Below are 18762 nucleotides of genomic sequence, written 5' to 3' on the forward strand. Positions count from 1 at the left end.
CACTTGGCCTCCTTTCCCCATCCCTGTGTTTGTAATAAAATAAAGGGAAACACAGCCACCAATGTCCAGCCTCTCTTGGAGTTGTAGTAGAGAGTTGACCAAGGGAATGACAAATAAATTTTTCCACTTGAGGGAGAAGACAGATCAACTGACAGGGGATCCATTAGTCTCATTCTCACCATACCAGTTTGATGTGTCTCCTGCTAAAATGTCCATGCAAATGCTGAGCAAAGAAATCATAACATTTTTGCAACCCTGGTTGGTATTGTACAACAGCTCCAATGCATCATATTTCGGTTTTACATCGACTTTTGGGCCTTTGTTTATCCAATGTAACAGATGACTCTAATGTGTACAAAAAGACATTAATTAACAAGACACATTTGGTTTGCTGAAAGTTGAGTGCATTATCTATTTTGCTAGAGGTTTATCATGCTGTCATAATAATTCATCAGATAGCTGACAATTTGCGGGCAATGCTGGTCAACCATTGAAACATACAACAGGCCACCTGTGGTGGGCCTCAGAAACAAGCCTGTAGTTCTGATGCCCGCAGTGCTGGCAAGCTGAAGAACTCCAGGCGCACCATATCTACCCTGTACCCAGCCTTGAAGAGACAGGTGCATGGACTCAGAGAGTGATGATAAACAGAGACAATACATCTTATAATTTTACTGGCATTACTTTATATGCTGAAGATATTTGGCATCATCAGAAAAAGAAAAGAAATGGCATGGTTAATTTGAAAGGCACGGAAAAGGTCAAGCTATTATAAGAATGTGCATTACACAAGGCAATATGATGTCCCCAGACTAGAATGCTTCGTTATCAGGACAATAATGGTTAGGTCTCTGTATAAATCAGTACACATTTCAAATGTGTAGTCATATAACTGAAGCTTGTTCCAATTGTGAATTCATAATAATTGCACAGAAAGTAGGGGTTGTTTTTTTTTTTTTTACAGCACACAGCCTTTATGACATGATACCCAGGTCAATCTTTCTATTTTTTTAAATGACAGTCTATACATGTGGTCTGTCATATTCTACATGTTTTTTTTAAAAAAAATTGTATATATATGACATGCAGAATGTATTTTCTTTCACTGGACCAAATTTGGCACAGAGGATTGGCCTGGACTGTCCCTGCCAAACTGAGAGATCTGAAGGGTATAGTGATGAGATATGCACCTTTGTTATATAGTTCTGGCTTTGCAGGTAGTTCAACATGGATTTGTGAGTACAGGCATATCAGTAAATATAGTTGATATTTACCAGAGATTGCCAATATTTTCCCCTGCACAATTCTTCACATACTCCCAACATTTTCCATTTAAAAACCCTAAGAATCATGCAAAACTTTCAGAAAACAGATTTTTTTTAGAACAAGGCACATCACGATTCTACACCAGTGGTTATCAACTTTCCGAATGCTGCGACCCCTTAATACTGTTCCTAATGTTGTGGTGACCCCCAACCATAAAATTATTTTTGTTGCTACTTCATAACTGTAATTTTCCTCCTGTTATGAATCATAATAGAAATATCTGGTATGCAGGATGTATTTTCATTCACTGGACCAAATTTGGCACAAATACCCAATACACCCAAAATTGAATACTGGTGGGAGGGATTGATTTTGTCATTTGGGAGTTGTAGTTGCTGGGATTTATAGTTCACCTACAATCAAAGAGCATTCTGAACCCCACTAACAATGGAATTGAACCAAACTTGGCACACATAACTCCCATGACCAATAGAAAATACTGGAAGGGTTTGGTGGGCATTGGCCTTGAGTTTGGGAGTTGTAGTTCACCTACATCCAGAGAGCACTGTGGACTCAAACAATGATAGATCTGGACCAAACTTGGCATGAATACTCAATATGTCAAAATGTGAACACTGGTGGAATTTGGGGAAAAATAGAACTTGACATTTGGGACTTTTAGTTGCTGGGATCAAAGAGCATTCTGAACCCCACCAATGATATAACTGGGACAAACTTCGCATACTGAACCCCCATGCCTTGAAGGGACTTGCTGGTGCGAGCCCCCCTCCCGCTTCACATGCTCTCCTTCACCCATGCATATGCACCCCACTATCATGCGCCAAGCACATCTGCTCTCCCTTCCCGCTTGGAGTCTCAGAAACAGCCCTCCCCTTGGCTGAGAGGCTGCCCAATTGCAGTGGAGGAAGGCTTTTGCTGGGAGGATTCGCCGTCTGTTTCCAAAAAGGAAGATAAATAAATACAAGTGGAGAGAGAGAGATCTTCAGCCTTCTTTGCCAAAGGGGTTCCTAAAACCATCAGAAATATATGTTTCTGATGGTCTGTAGTGATCACCCTGAAACCCCCTTGTGAACCCCCCTAGGAGTCCTGTCCCCCAAATTGAGAAACACTGTTCTACACTTTGACTTGAGCAAAATATGTTTTTCTAAGGAAACCAGAGGAGGGACTTCTTGTCCAAAGCTTCCCAAACTGTGTGTCATGAGACATTCGAGTATTGGCCACAGTGTGGACGTAATAAGAAATGATAACTATCTTGGAAATCTTACAAACCTTATATTTTAAAAAATATATAAATTAAAGGTATTCATAAAATATGTTGTGTCCACATACATTTCATTATTACAAGTTATGTATGTGTCCATATTACTTATAAGAGGTTGGTTTAACCTCTGCTTTGTCAGTAAAACTGAGTTACCATGTTGCAAAATGATGCACGTCTAAAAAGTGTATCACCAACATGAAATGTTTGGAAAGTTCTGTATGGGATGATACAGCCTGCAATAAGTCTAGGACCTACTAAACCTGTCAGTCTCTGGATTATTAAACTACCCTGCCTAAATATGTTCTGAAGCTGAACCTTGACACAAATTAAGCTTTTGTTATTTGCCCTCAGGACCCATCAGATAACTGTCAAAAGAAAGGGATCTTGTGCCACAGTTGCAAATGGACACAAATACACCCATCACTCCCTGACCTTGTCAGCAATATCTACCCCCCACCTCTCACAAAGATCCTCTGAATCTTTTGTGATGAGTCCTGTGGGGTCTGTCAGCTTAGGTATCCCTGCTGATTACAGCTGCTGTTAAAGAACAGTGGAAAATATTGCCATGGAGATATGTCATCTGAGCTAGTGGTTTAAATTGAGCCAGAAAATATTCTAGTATTTTCTCTCTCTTTGCATCCATTTAGCTTAGACGTGGGGGGTGGGGGTGGGGGTGGCCTGGAAATATAGCTGTCGCAGAAGAAAGGGTTGTACAAAATTTGAAGGGGGACAGATGCATCAAGAACACCCCAGTTTGATATTAGAAATATTGAGATGATTCTGTCCTTACTCCAGGTTAAATAACATAATCAAACCAGTAGTAATCTGTTCCAAGTGGGAGGAAAGGGTCATACTCTTGATTGCTCTGTATTTCTTCAAAGATATTATCGTAGCCACAATATCGATTTTCAAAAGAGGAACAATGTTAAGATTCAGCAAAGTGTCTTCCCTTCTTTTCCGTTATCATCCACTGATCAGACAGAAGCAGCACTATGATCCCTATGATACTCATTTGTTGTGCAGGGCAGAAGAAGACTTCTCTTGTCAAACAACAAGCCAGTATTGTTCATTTGGGCTTTGATAACAGTGTATCTCACAAGCAGAGTTATGAAATTGTCAAGAAGAAGCTGAGCAACCATTTCTTCACAAGGTCTACCTGAGAAAAAGAAGAAATGTTTTTTGTAAAATATTTAAACATTACTATAGATTTGCATACATTTACTTGCACATAGCCAAACATAGAGGTTAAACCGCAGGTTAAACCGCTGAGCTGCTGGACTTACTGATCAAAAGGTTGGTAGTTCGAATCCAGGGAACAGGGTGAACTCCCACTGTTAGTCCCAGCTTCTGCCAACCTAGCAATTCAAAAATATGCAAAAGTGAGTAGATCAATAGGTACTGCTTCAGCAGGAAAGTAAAGGTGCTCCATGCAGTCATGCTGGTCACATGACCTTGGAGGCATCTACGGACAACGCCGACTCTTTGTCTTAGAAATGAGGATGAGCACCACCCTGCAGAGTGGGACACAACTAGACTTAATGTCAAGTGGAAACCTTTACTTTTTCTAGCCAAACATATTAAGGACAAAGAAAAGAAGAAAATATAGCCATAGGTTGAAGTGATTTAGGAAGAAAGTGGGTTTTAAAAACAAACCAATAAGGATTTTGCAAGTTTGGAAACTGTTAGAAAATATAGGCACGCAATGGTTACTATCTCACAATATTGTCAGTATGGCAATGGGCTTTGTAATGATGATGACAATCTTTTAATACATGCCATATATGGAAGATTAAATTTCCAAATAGACCTGCTTGTTTCCTCAGATGCTAACAGATAAAAGATGAAATCCTAAATTCACAAAGAAGGAATGTGGTGTGGTAGCTAGAGACTTGGGCTGGGATGGAAGAGGCCTGTGTTTAAGTTCCCCCTTGGCTCAGAGGTTCCTTCAGTATTTATAGCCTTTGACATATTATTATCCCTAGCCAAGCATACCTGACAATGCACCCTACCTTGAGCTCTTTGAAATACTAGACATAAATGCAACAAATACACAATACATACTTGTCAACAAACCCCACTGGGCTACAATTAGTAGGATTATCCACCAAGCAAACATGTACAGAATCCAGCTTCATGGCTAACATTCTCTGCACAATGTATTGTCGAAGGCATTCATGGCCGGAATCACTGGGTTGTTGTGAGTTTTCTGGACAGTATGGCCATGTTCCAGAAGTATTCTCCCCTAACATTTCACCCATATGTTTCTTGTCTGGAATTTCCCTGTTTTCAAGTGTTGTTCTTTATTTACTGTTACGATTTTGAAGTATTTAATACGGGTAGCCAGATTTTTTTCATTTCCATGGTTTTTTCTTTTCTGTTGAAATTGTCCACATGCTTGTGGATTTCAATGGCTTCTCTGTGTAGTCTGACATGGTAGTTGTTAAATAAAGAACAACACTCAAAAACAGGGGAATTCCAGACAAGAAACAATTAGGGCTAATCACCTCCCAACAAAGGATTCCACCAGGCTGTAAGAAGCTAGACCTTGAAACTTCTAGGCTAATAAATGCTAATCAAGGTGGCCAATTGCAACATTCACACCTACCTCAAACAGACAAGAGTTCTTTCTGGACATTCTAAAGATGTATAAACCCCATTTTACTAATTTCCAACAGACCTCACAACCTCTGAAAATGCCTGCTATAGATGCAGGTGAAATGTCAGGAGAGAATGCTTCTGGAATATGGCGATACAGCTCAGAAAATCCACAACAACCCAATTCTCTGCACACTTTCTTCAGAAGAAGTCCTGCCAAACTCCACCAGAGTTAGATTAGACTAAACATGCATGCAACTGGACTATGTAAGGATGAACCTAAAAGAAAATTGAAGATTTAGAAATTGGGCAAGTCATGGTTTACGTACTACATTGTTGTGCTAATATGTTGGAAATTTTAATATACTGCAAGACCTTAAGCGTGTTTGGGAATGGATAGATTTGCAAGTGACAAGCATACCAAATCAACACACCTGACACTCAAAATCCACATGGGGGTCTGTGCTGATCGCTGCTAGTCCAAACAGACTATCGGGGTCAGCGCAAGTCACACAGCAGCCACTGCACAAAAGTGAGAGTGACAGCCAACCTGCCGCTAGAAGCAAAATCTTTCTAGATGCGACCCTTTGCCTTTTGTCTTCAAATTGCTGTGTCAAGCAGTCCCATTTTCCCACTAAGATTCCTCTGGAGAGAATAGTTTAAAGCGCTTTAAGTATTTGGGGGCAGCAACACGTTGTAGAGAGAGACCTTAGTTCTTTCCCCCATTCTCTCTAGTCATTTTCAGCTCAGAAGGGGTAAGGCAGAGAGAAGGGACAACCTGCTTCTTCACAAATATATTTCTGAGGAAGGAAATGACAAAATCGCCTCTGAATATTCATTGCCGAAGAAAACTCTGTGAAATTCATGGGGTCTCCATAAGTTGACGCAACTTGAACACACACATACACAAACACAAAATATATTACTGCAGATGTTAGTTCCGCTGACATTTGCGAGATTTCAAAGTGGAAGAGCATATGACTTTTCCAATTGCATGCTACTGAAATAATGTGAAAGATACCTGTTCTATCCCAATGTTTCAGCAGCATCTATAAGTTCTTAGCATAGTAAAATGATATTACAAATTAATGACATCAGGGAAAAACACTCCATATCCTATTCCTGCTTCCCTCTCTTCTGTCTCCTGGGTGATCATTGTTAATAGTAATGATGCTTGTTCTGTTTCAGACAGCGTATTGGGGCCACATTTTAAATCTAGCAGACAGTCTCTCCCTTCTGACTTAATGTTTTTTAAACTTCCACATGTGTTGGGAGGGAGGAAAAATAAACATCTCTTAACCGTGGGTTTTGTTTGTGATGATGAGTTGAGCAAGGGACATATTAGTAAACCAAAATGTGATACTCATCTTTCTTTATGCTTGGTGATAGACTCCTCTAGGATTTGTGGACAAGGTCACATGTCGAGCTACGATGATGTCATTTCATAATTGGTTGAAAAAATGTACTCCACTGGGATGGAGTTATTATTTTGCAATTGTAAGCTTTTCTTTGTTTTGCAGTCCACTTACACACACAATCTAGGATAACTAAACTAGTTTCAATATGGAAAAAAATACTGACGTTTAAAATTAATGCATCATTTCTATTTGTCCTAAATATTGAAAAGGCACATTGAGATGTGAATAAGTTCCTGCTTTGCATGAAGTGTATGCATTGCTTATCACAGGGGAAAGAAACTACGTTGTAAATCAGCCTAATGCTCTCTTATTCAGAATTTAGCAAACATCTGAGGAGTGTGCAGAAATTATGTCCCCATTTTCTCCTTTTCTTTGGAGATAATTTTCCTAATTATTACAGTACCAAAATAGAACATAGGGTGGTCTGTTTGTTGTGCTGTAGGAGCAGCTCTTCTCTACAATAAAATAAACTACCGTGCTTTTAACAGTTAATATGGCAACAGGTGACTTATGGTTTGACTACACCAGCAAAAATCTGTATCCATTTGTATACCAGTACTATAGAAACACACAATGCACAACTGTTTTAATATTGAGAGCATTTCTTTTAGACTTCAATGCAATTTTTAAGAATTCACTTCTTGCTCTGCAAAAAAATTCTTTTGCTATTTGTGTCCATCTGGATTGGGTGGCATGGGGCATAACAAATTAGTAGGCGGAAAGCATTAACATTAAAAAAGGTCAGTGCTACTTGCTAGGGTCTTTATACCTGTTTAACAGTTGATCCCATTTATTATCTTATCATTAATGAAGAGTACGTGACCTGCTACCCGGTCTTCCAGCTCAGACCAGTCATGAGGTCAATGGTGATGGGGTAGATTGGCATCTCCACTGTCAAAAAGGCAGTGGGAAGATAAATGGCAGGGTGGGGGCACAACACAGGAGCAAAGGGTGAATATCATACACTGGTTTTCTTCTCCTTGACCAATGGAGATGCTGGGTTAAGTAGCTGGAAGAAGATACTTTGTCCTCCCCCATTTTTCTTGCCTTTTCTTCTACATCTTATCTTTCATTTTCTCCCCCCACCCCAAACTATCCCAGATCAAGGACATGGCTTGTCCCCAGTCACAATATTTTCAGTAGAAATAGATGCAATGGGCAGAAGACATAGTGTAAACAATGATAATTGGTGCTGTTGTATTGATGGCTGTTGATTGTTAAAAGTGGGGGGTGAGGGGGTGCCAGCCTGAATTTATGGAGGGGAATACTATTAATACAATTTCAGTGTGGTGCATTATGAGTAGATGAGTAGATGTGGTACTAACAGGATGAAACTGGGGCTGTTCCAGTGAATTGAAGCTGGATCATTTTGCTGGTATAGACAACCTCTAAGACTTTGGATATTATCACATACACTTCGGAAAATGCATTTTCAGTCAGGCAACCTGTCATTTAAGAATGCTAGATGACGACTGGATACCCACTCACGCCATCTCACATCCTTCTCTCCCTTGCATATCAAATAAAATAATGCATGTCAGACTTATCACACTGCTGAAATGATTCCTGACAATCCATGCCATGTTTCCATATTGCACTACCACACAGGTTTTTTTTTGGGGGGGGGGGGATCTTGCACAACCACACAGGCTGGTGACCTCTGTCCCAACAGAGAAAGACAAAACATCTTTTTTGTTCCTACAGAGCTGTGCAGTTCAAAAAAATTACAAAAGGAAACAATAACAGGAAAGTGGACAACATTTATGGCATTACTCATGGTCTTTCTCTAACTCCACCAAAAGTGTACTTCTGGCTGTTTTGATAGAGAATAGAGCAGGAGGGGAAAAAAACGTCAAAACATGGCCTCAAAGACAAATCACTGGCACAGAAGACAAGCTGTAGACGGGACTATCCATCAAACAGGAAAAAACCCCACTTCTGACATGTGAAATTAAAGATAAATGAAGTTGATTGTTTCCTATTTTACAAAAAAGTACTTGTGGAAGTTTATTTGCCTATGAGTACCTACAAGTGTGCAATGAAATGTACCATGTGTCATAGGTACCAATGGGCAAAGAGTGCCAGAGACGGGGTGTAAGTAGGTGTGATACACATGTAAGGCAAGCACTCAGTAAAGACTTAATGCCTTAGCAAATGGCAAATGATATTTGACAGATAGCCATTTGATAAAAGGACCTCCTGCAAAGTGAAGTATTATCTGTCAGACTGATGCTCTGACCTGGTAAGTGGGCAGAAATTAGATTGAATCCTTTGTATGAGATTTCTCCTCTGACAATTATACCTTGGCAAAAAATGTGTAACAAGCTTAACAGTTTATATCTTGGGGGAGGAGAGGAGATCTTTGTGGTCCCAAAGAAGTTATTTATGATGCATTCATGCTTTTAAGAAAGATGCTTGAGATCACTTAGCATGGATTAGTTTTCCCTTAACACTTTTTAACCACCCTGTTGTAGTCACAGTCAGAGTAATTAAGCAATGGATTTTCCACTCTTACATGCTCGTGCATAAGGCAAGTTTTTAAATCTGTACTGGTGAATATTTGGTTGGGATGAACATACAGTTACAAGACTTTATTTCATAAAGAAAAGAGAAGGGTGCTACAGTTCAAGGCCAAATTATTGATGACATTAAATCAGGGCCAGTCTTACCACAAATTGAAATGCTTACATCAACGGGCAGATTCTGGGAGCCTCCAATCCAAAATGCTAGCATATTGTGAAAAAGAAATGGAGGGGACGAGTGGTATTTTGTAGTTTGCTTTATGTGCACAGCCCTGTTTTAAACACTTTGTTTTGCATTAAAGATATACCCATTCTCAGGTTAGTAGCATCAGGTGGAAGAAGAGAGTAATAATCATTAGAGGTCAAGTAGATGGAAAAGATGGATTTAGTCCTTTTCTGCCTGTTGTAGTTTTGAGGAAAACTTCTGAACTAGTATTTTGATTGACAGTACTGTATTTATGCAATTAGGAAATGCCTTAGGGTGCATCTACACCACTGTTTCTCAACCTTCCAAATGACATGACCCCTTAATACAGTTCCTCATGTTGTAGTAATCACCAGCCATAAAATTATTTTTGTTGCTACTTCATAACTGTATTTTTGCTATTGTTATGAAACATAATGTAAATATCTGATATGCAAGATATATTTTCATTCACTGGATCAAATTTGGCACAAATACCCAATACGCCCAAACTTTGAATACTGGTGGGGTTTCAAAGGGACTGACCTCAGAGGTTGGGAGTTATAGTTCATCCACATCAACAGAGCAATGTGCACCTAACTGATGGTTCTGGACCAAACTTGGTACAAATACCCTATTGTCAGCTCACAGCGGCTGCTCCCAATGAAAACACAGGACCACGCTCTGGTATCAAAGAGAAACTTTACTACTGGAAACATAGACATTCAAAAAGCCGGCACCTCCTTATATACCCTCCCCCTCATTCAAAAATGTCTCTCCCGCCAAGCACAAAACCTCCGGGTAATTCACCCGCCCAAACCGCTGGCCATTTACTTTCAGGGCCAGCAGCCGCAGGTGTCTTATTAGTGTCCTATGTCAGAACCCTGGTTCCTAGCGCCAAAAGCAAGGCCCTGGAAACTGGGTCCTGACACCCTATATTTATTTATTTATTTATTTATTTATTTATTTATTTATGTCCAGTATTTCTACCCCGTCCTTCTTAACCCCCGAAGGGGGACTCAGGACAGCTTACATTTGGCACAATTTGATGCCATTAAATATAACAAAGCAATGTAACAATTAAAACAGTACACAGAATATTAATTAAAACAATAAAAACAGTATTAACCGCCATATCATCATTCCAGTCAAATTCCATATCCAAAGTGCCGTCCAAAAGCCTGGTCCCAGAACCGTGACTTCAATTTCTTCCTAAAAGATAGGAGGGATGAAGCTGATCTTACCTCGTTGGGAAGCAAGTTCAACAGGTGGAGGGCTACAACCGAGAAAGCCTTGTCTCTCCTCCCCACCAGATGTATTTGTGATCCTGGCAGAAGTGAGAGCAGGGTCTCCCCAGATGATTTAAACTGTAAGGCAGGATGTAGAGGGAGATGCGTTCAGACAAGTAAGCTGGGCCAGAACCGTATAGATCTATATGACCAATTTTGAATACTGGTGGGTTTTTTTTGGGAGGGGGGGGGGCGTGATCCAACATGATGGTAATTGTAGTTCTCCCTGCATCCAGAAAACACTGTGACCTTCATCAATGATGATCTAAATCAAACTGGGCACACAGACCCAATGTGGCCAACTGTGAATACAGGCAGGGTTTGGGGGTGATTGACCTTGGCATATGGGAGTTGTAGTTCACCTGCATCCAAAGAGCACTGTACCCAGCTGATGATGGATCTGGACCAAACTTGACACATAGAACCAACATGGCCAACTGTGAATACTGGTGGGATTTAGGGAGGATTGACCCATGATTTTGGGAGCTAAAGTTCACTCACATACTTATGTATTTTCTAATGAGAGCATTAATAAAAAAAACCAAAAGACTGAATTTTTCTAATATAGTATTACAAATTACCTAAACTGCTTCTACTTCTGCTCCTCTTTGTGATGCTATGCCACTCTCAATCCCACATTGTGTGGGTGCTTTCCCCCCACCTAGAAGGGATGTGAGCCTCCCTCTAGCCTTGCATGCTCTTCCTCTCCTACACTGCCATGAACTGAGCACACCTGTTCTCCCCTCCCTGCTTGGAGTCTCAGAAAGAGCCCTCCTCTTGGCTGTGGGGCCGGCCAATCACAGCAGAGGAAGGCTTTTGGTGGGAGGATTCGCCGTCTGTTTCCAAAAAGGAAGAGAAGGACAGGTGGAAAGATGTTGTTCAGCCTTCTCTGTCAAAGAGGTTCCTAAGACCATCAGAAATATATGTTTTTGATGGTCTTTGCTGACCCCTTGGAAACTCCCTCGCAGCCCCCCCCCCCCCCGGTCCTGATTCCCAGGTTGAGAAACACTAATCTACACTGTAGAATTAATTCAGTTTGATACCATTTTAATGGTTATAAAGCTCAATGTCATGGAATCCCAAAAACTGTAGTTTGGTAAGGATCCAGCACTCTTTAATAGAGAAGGTTAAAACCAAAACCGCAGGATTCCATAGTTTTGAGCCATGGCAGTTAAAAGTGGTGTCAAACTGCATTAATTCTACAGTATAAATGTGCCCTCATTGGCACAGATGCCTTGTTTCATCCCCAAAGCAAATAGCAGCTTCAGATGAGAGATTTGCTGCAGGGTTGTAGCAAGGAGGAAGCAGTTAAATTAATTTCCACACTTGGAGCAAACATGATAATTATCAGTCTCTCCCAGCTAATGTTCTGATACTACATTAAAACAACAGCAACAACCACTGAACATCTTGCTTGTTAAATCTAAGGATGCATTTAACATCATGTCCTACTTCCAACATAATATCTAACTAGGAAACGAAGTCACTCCTACAGATCTATAACTTTGTGAAATCACACTCATTATGGAACGAGCACAGCATCTGAAGCCCATTGCTCCTTAGTGAATGAGGCCACCACATACAAGCTGAGCTATATATTTCAGGAGCAGATAACTTGTGTGTCAGGCTTCAACTTCTCAGCAATATATAGGGACATAAGGATTTTACCTGGCGGTGGAAATTATGCCCCTACACCCATGGTTTTGGGCTGCAAGGCCTATCATCCTTTACCATTGGCTGTACATAGAAGTACATAGTTATCCACTTCTAATATATTTGTAAGTGAGGAATGCTTCTTTCATGAGGCTTCTACAAGTGAATTTTATTGACTATTGTAACTATCTATAAGTCAAACTACGCATAAATGCATTCTGCAATTCCTCAAAGGAGCTCGGGCAGGTACTGGGCCCAAATCAGTTTGACCAAAAGTGATTTGTAATATGTGTTGGTCTGTTTTTGAGGGATTATTTTTGTGCAATCCCCCAAAAACAGAATGGGGAGGAGGGAACTGAAAAGCTTGCCAAAATGGATCAAGAGAGCCGGATTTATCAAGAGGACTGAGTTAAGTCTGCATTGTACCTGAGGCAGGAGTCTGCAGTGTCTTTTCTCCCTCCCCGGCAGTGGGAAAGTTTCCTAGGCTCCTACTCCAGATAGGGCCGTGATGGGAACTCACTTTCCCAGCAGCACTTGCATGGGGCAGGCATTGAAAGGCTTCTGAGTTTCTCTTGGAGCATGATGGGAGTTGAAGTTTTTTCTCTTGCTCTCTGTTTATCAGCCAATAAAAGGTCTGGTTGTGTCCATGCTCTGATTGGCAGAGAATGGACACAACTGGTGACTACAATTCCCAGAACCCTCTCTTGTGGTTTGTCTTATTTTTTAAAATGTTATGGTAAAAAATTAAAATAATTCTAAAAAATCAGTAGATTGGTGAATTGTTCTGAAACTTGACAGGCCTACTGTAAATGGGGTCTAAAACTGAAGTAGGTTTCATGCAGATAGGCCTTAAAATTACTGAGGATTGAGCCTTTAGAATTTTCCATTGTAGCTAATGGGCTGAATCTTTGTCGAATGAAAATGGCAACACTCCTCCCGATTCAAGTAACTTCCTGCTAAACAGAATGAGGATTAGCAAAAAATGGACCCTGAAAGGGCATGCCTTTAGGCCAAATTGCACACCTCTAGTATATATGAACATCCCATCAATTTTTTTCTTGCTCTGTCAAGCAAGCAGGGCTGGCCCCAATCCTTGACCTTGATCATAAGTATCCTTTTCTTTGGTCTTCATGTGGCAGAGATTTCATGCTGTGAATTAAGAAGTTTGCATAATGTTTTCAGTTTGCAGTTGCTAAAATTAAAACAAATAAACAAGCATGAGAATGCAAATGCACCACAGTGACACATAAACCAGAAGCAATGTAGCTTTACACCATCAAATACATTGAACAATAAATGAAATTTCATGATTGCCACAGCTGTCATTTTTTGGGGAACAGTCATGGTTTTTCATATTAGGAGTTCATGTCTGACGTTTTCATTTATGTATTAATGGAAATGATATGCAAATTATATTATATGCATTGTTACTCACTGTGCCAATATCAGTCACCAAGTCCGTAATATTTTATGAGCCAAACAATTTGCTCATTTCTCTTTTATAAGAAAGTCTTCTCATTTGATGCCTTATTTTCTCAAGAGTATCGTTTTTGACATATTACACTTTTAAGAGCCTTGTTTTATAAGCCTATGAATCAGTATATTTCCTCTCTAGGTGTGGTCCAATTAAGCTTTATCGGATTTGGCTAATGGCAAAACACAACCTGTTTTCATCTGTTTTGATTTAGTATCATTATTAGCTTGCAGACATTAACAATGAGAACTCAGTCATTGGTTTGCCAGAAAATTCGTGCCCACTTTTTGTTACATATTATTTAAGATACTTTGGGGAAAAAAACCTATTGCACTGATCTTTTGCACTGTTTCCAAACATCTTAAAGCAGTATATAGTCTCTAGAGCAAGTAAATTGGCAGTAAGGACCTTATGTGTGTTTTGTAAGGTTGCCAGCGTTTGGACCAAGACTTGTTTATGTATCTGTATAAAAGCTTGATCTGCAAAACTACTCTCTGCGGTTTCATAATGGTATACTTAGAGATAAGGCAAACTAAGGTAAATGAGCCCAACTTGTATGTTTTTTTTTCCTGATCATCTAGCAACCTGGTGGTTATGCTGTGGCCAGGACAACACAGAACGTAATTTTGTTCAGGCCATATTGAAATCTAATTTCTGTTCAAACTTCGAAAAAGGTAGAATTTCAAACAGAGGTAAGAAGTATCTATGCTAGACTGGATTCAGACCTGATTCATCAACAGGCATTAAAATAGCCATATGCAAGGTACCCCACATAGAAAACTGTGTGATCAGAAGCAAGAAGAGAATACAGTTCCTATATGTTTTATAGCTATGCTACAAAGGGAATTTCAATAGACACAGCTTGAATGATCTCCCACCTGCAGGGGCGGCTCAACCCATTACGCAAAGTAAGCTTTTGCAGTATAGTTGATTTTGCCCAGGGGCGCTCTTGAGGCGCTCTTGGGGGAAAATAGACCTTGACATATCCGAGTTGTAGTTACTGGGTTGTATAGTTCACCTACAATCAAAGAGCATTCTGAACTCCACCAATGATGGAATTGAACCAAATATGGCACACAGAACTCCCACGACGAACAGGAAATGTATATCAGTGATTGGTTGGGGTGGGGGGTGCCAAAATACTGTTTGCTTACGATTGAAAATTACCCAGGGCCGCCTCTGCCCACCTAAGCATTAAAGTTGCAGAGACCAATTGTTTTTAATGGTTTCCAAATTATTCATGAGATTCTAATTAAGGATCTATAGTAGATTTGGATGGACTGTATGGATCATTTGATCAAGTTCTGGTGTTTTTTAAGGCAATGCTGATTTCTCGACAAAGCAACCAAAACTGAAGCTGGATCCTGCACAATGTTTCATAGATTCTTTGGAAAGCAATAAATCATTCTGGAAATCTATTTGGGTTCAGTTTCTTGGAAGGCTGAGAAGAAGTGGAATGGATGTTACGGAATATGCTTTGATCGAAGACATCAGTGTTATTCCAGACTTATAGACTGGGATGCAAGTTGGTCTTGCTTATTGTCCCCTAAGAATCTTGAAAGATTTTATTTATTTATTTTCATTTGAATGATGACCATATCATAAAACATAAGCAACTTTTAAAAAAATTGAAAACCAGAGAAAATTTAAAAAATAAAACCAATTCTGAGTTGAATTTAGTCACAAAATAATTTTGTATAGTGCTCAGCTTGATAGCTGAAGGAATCCCATATCAAATAAACCTCATTTCAATGGAAATTCTACAAAGGGATACCACTTAGCAGGCTCTAAGTGGTCCCCAATATCCTGCAGTTTTAGCAGCGGAAGAAAAGCTTTTAAAGATCAGTGAGTTGCTGTGAGTTTTTCAGGCTATATGGCTGTGGTCCAGAAGCATTCTGTCCTGATGTTTCACCCACATCTATGGCAGGCATCCTCAGGATATTCTTTGAGAACACAGAAATGCTGGACCACTCTAACAACTACCATGCCAGACTGCACAGAGACGCCATTGGAATTCATAAGCATGTGGACAATTTCAACAGAAAGGAGGAAATAATTAAAATGAACAAAATCTGGCTACCAGTATTTTTTAAAAAAACTCTAAAATCAGGACAGTAAAAAAAGAACAATACTCAAAATCAGGGGAATTCCAGACAAGAAACAGCCAGGGCCAGCTAATAACCGCCCAACATAGGATTCCCCCAAGCAAGAAGTAGCCAAGCCTTGAAAATGCAAGGCCATTCAATGCTAATCAAGGTGATCAATTGCTGTATTCACACTTGACTCAAACAGAAAAGAGTTCTTTCTCACATCCTGGACTTTCCACAGATATATAAACCCCACTTGCCTTGTTTCCAACTAAGCTCACAACCTTTGAGGATGCCTGCCATAGATGTAGGCAAAACATCAGGAGAGAATGCTTCTGGAACATGGCCAGACAGCCCAAAAAACTCACAGCAATCCAGTGATTCTGGCCATGAAAGCCTCTGACAACACTTTCTAAATGTCAATTAAGATTTTCCAGTATGGAAATGGTTTCACTGGGAAACTCTATTTTTCTTTCCTAGCTGGACTCTCTAAAGAGTATAGGGAATAACATATGGTCCTTTTTTATATAGAAAAAAATCATCTCCCATTACAAAATTGGCATGAAATGGATTAGGTTGAGAGAATATGTAGTCGAAGATAATCACCTGCTGTGTTTTCTAGCTGTATACCTTGTTAGTGTCTCAAGCACACTATTGGTCATCTTCAAAAGATAGAAATCTGTTTACCATAAATACAGATATTTTGTTATGCTCTTTCCCTTGCTTTGAGGAGTGAGTGAAGTGCTTTGCTTTTGAATGGTGACAGTGCTGGGAATTTGAGTGTCTGGGCACCTGAGGAGCTTTTCTTTCTCTGCTTTGTGTCCGATTGGGAGCAGGTGTGCACACAAAGCTAGCTTCAAGCTACAATGGAAGAACAGACAATTATATTCTGAAGTTAAATGTTTCTAAGTGATGGGATGGGGAGACAAAAAGCCAGCACCCCCTGCCTCCCATTGACAATGCACTGGATTAAACAGAGAAACAAACAGTTGTTGAATTTTCTTCCCAGGTAAGCCAATCTCCATGGTTTTACCCTTAAGTTTTCCTTGGAACTGCAGGATGTTTATATATGTATGTATATATGGGAGCTCCCGGTACCGCAGTGGGTTAAACTGCTGAGCTGCTGAACTTGCTGACTGAAAGGTCGCTGGTTCGAATTCGGGGAGCGGGTGAGCTCCCTCTGTCAGCCCCAGCTTCTGTCAACCTAGCTGTTCAAAAACATGCAAATATGAGTAGATGAATAGATACCACTCTGGCAGGAAGGTGACAGTGCTCCATACAGTCATCCTGGCCACATGACCTTGGAGGTGTCTACAGACAATGCCAGCTGTTCGGCTTAGAAATGAAGATGAGCACCAACCCCCAGAGTCAGACATGACTGGACTTAATGTCAGGAGAAAACCTTTACCTTACCTTATATATATGTATGTGTGTTGTATACACACACACACTTTTTTTGTTGTGGTACCGAACTTAGTGTGTGTCTTAGAAATATGATTATAACTTTCTTTTATGTTGTGGAGGAGTCTACATGGAACCGTTTTTTCAACTTTGCTCCAAAAATTCTACGTTTCATTTACTACTATTGTGTCTGACACTGGCTAAAACAGATACTTGATTGTGCTTTTGGTTTACTAGTGTTATTATGTCGTGATAACCTAAAAGGCAATATTGCAATCTGGAAACATACTCAAGGTGTTGACCATGCAATGAAATACAACAAAATCCAAAATGGAGTGATACCTTTATTATTATTTACAGTATTTATATTCCACCTTTCTCACCCTGAAGGGGGCTCAGAGCGTATCACAGAACACTTGTATTATAAAACATTCAATGTTGTTATACACGGACAAGAAAGACAACTGTGCATGGAGGTATATCCTGGCTTTCCCATCTTCAGCATCTTGGAGGCTGTACTCGGCTCTGGCTACGGGGGGAGGGGGTGTTGCTCCATCTTCCCTGCCAAAGACCTTTGTTTGCAAACTACCTCCTTGATTCCTCCTTGATCAAATCACTGGTATTTTTTCTGGCATTTCCTTATGGGTGCCTTAAATCTCCTCTGGCTTTAAAGCGGTTGCTATTTATCTACTCACATTTGTTTTCGCACTGCTAAGTTAGCAGAAGCTGGGGTAAATGTCAGGAGCTCACCCCAACTCGGGCTTCAAACTGTCAACCTTTTGATTGGCAAGATTTACTGCAGCTGGTGGTTAACCTGCTGTACGAAAGCTTTACTGGCTAACTAAAATGCACACATTTTACATGTTGGTTGGCCAATAAAAGTATCACTCATGGTTTTCTTGAATATTGCAATTGTTTATGTAAAAGTGTGGTGTAGTAGTTTGAATCTTTGAAAACAATTTTGGAGACCAGGGGTCAAATCCTTGCTCAGGCATGAAACACACTGGCTGAGCTTGAGCAAGTCACACTCTCTCAGCTTCAGAAAGTGGTGGCAATATCCCCTCTGAGCAAACCTTGCCAAAAAACCCCCCCAAAACCCTGTGATAGATAGGGGTGCCTTGAGATTGCCTCAAGCTTTGAAATAATTACAAAGCACATGTCAATAGACAATATTCTTGAGGCCAAAGAACTGGCATATCACATATTTCCAGGCTACTCTAGGAAACTTTTTGACTAAAGGGTAGAATATGAACACTTCAAACACATTGTGTAAAACACTTGCTTGGGGGATGTCTGCACTACCAAACACTTCCTACCAACATAGCTGACTATTATGACTGTGAACCCATGTACAGTTATTTGGGGCTTTATCTTATTTGACTAATAAGAATTTTCCTAAGATATGAATTATATCATTTTCTAAACAAACAAACAATATCCTCATTTAACTTTGTTACTGTGTGTATTTTATATATAGCCAATGCACAGCACCCAGCTGTGATTCCTAATCTGTCCTTAGCCATTCTTTCAAAAACTGGCATCCAAATAAATTCATTTTCTTTTGTAGTCTCTGGGATATAAATCTAATCCC

Source organism: Anolis sagrei, chromosome 5 (genome assembly GCF_037176765.1).
Source record: "Anolis sagrei isolate rAnoSag1 chromosome 5, rAnoSag1.mat, whole genome shotgun sequence".
NCBI lineage: Eukaryota > Metazoa > Chordata > Lepidosauria > Squamata > Dactyloidae > Anolis > Anolis sagrei.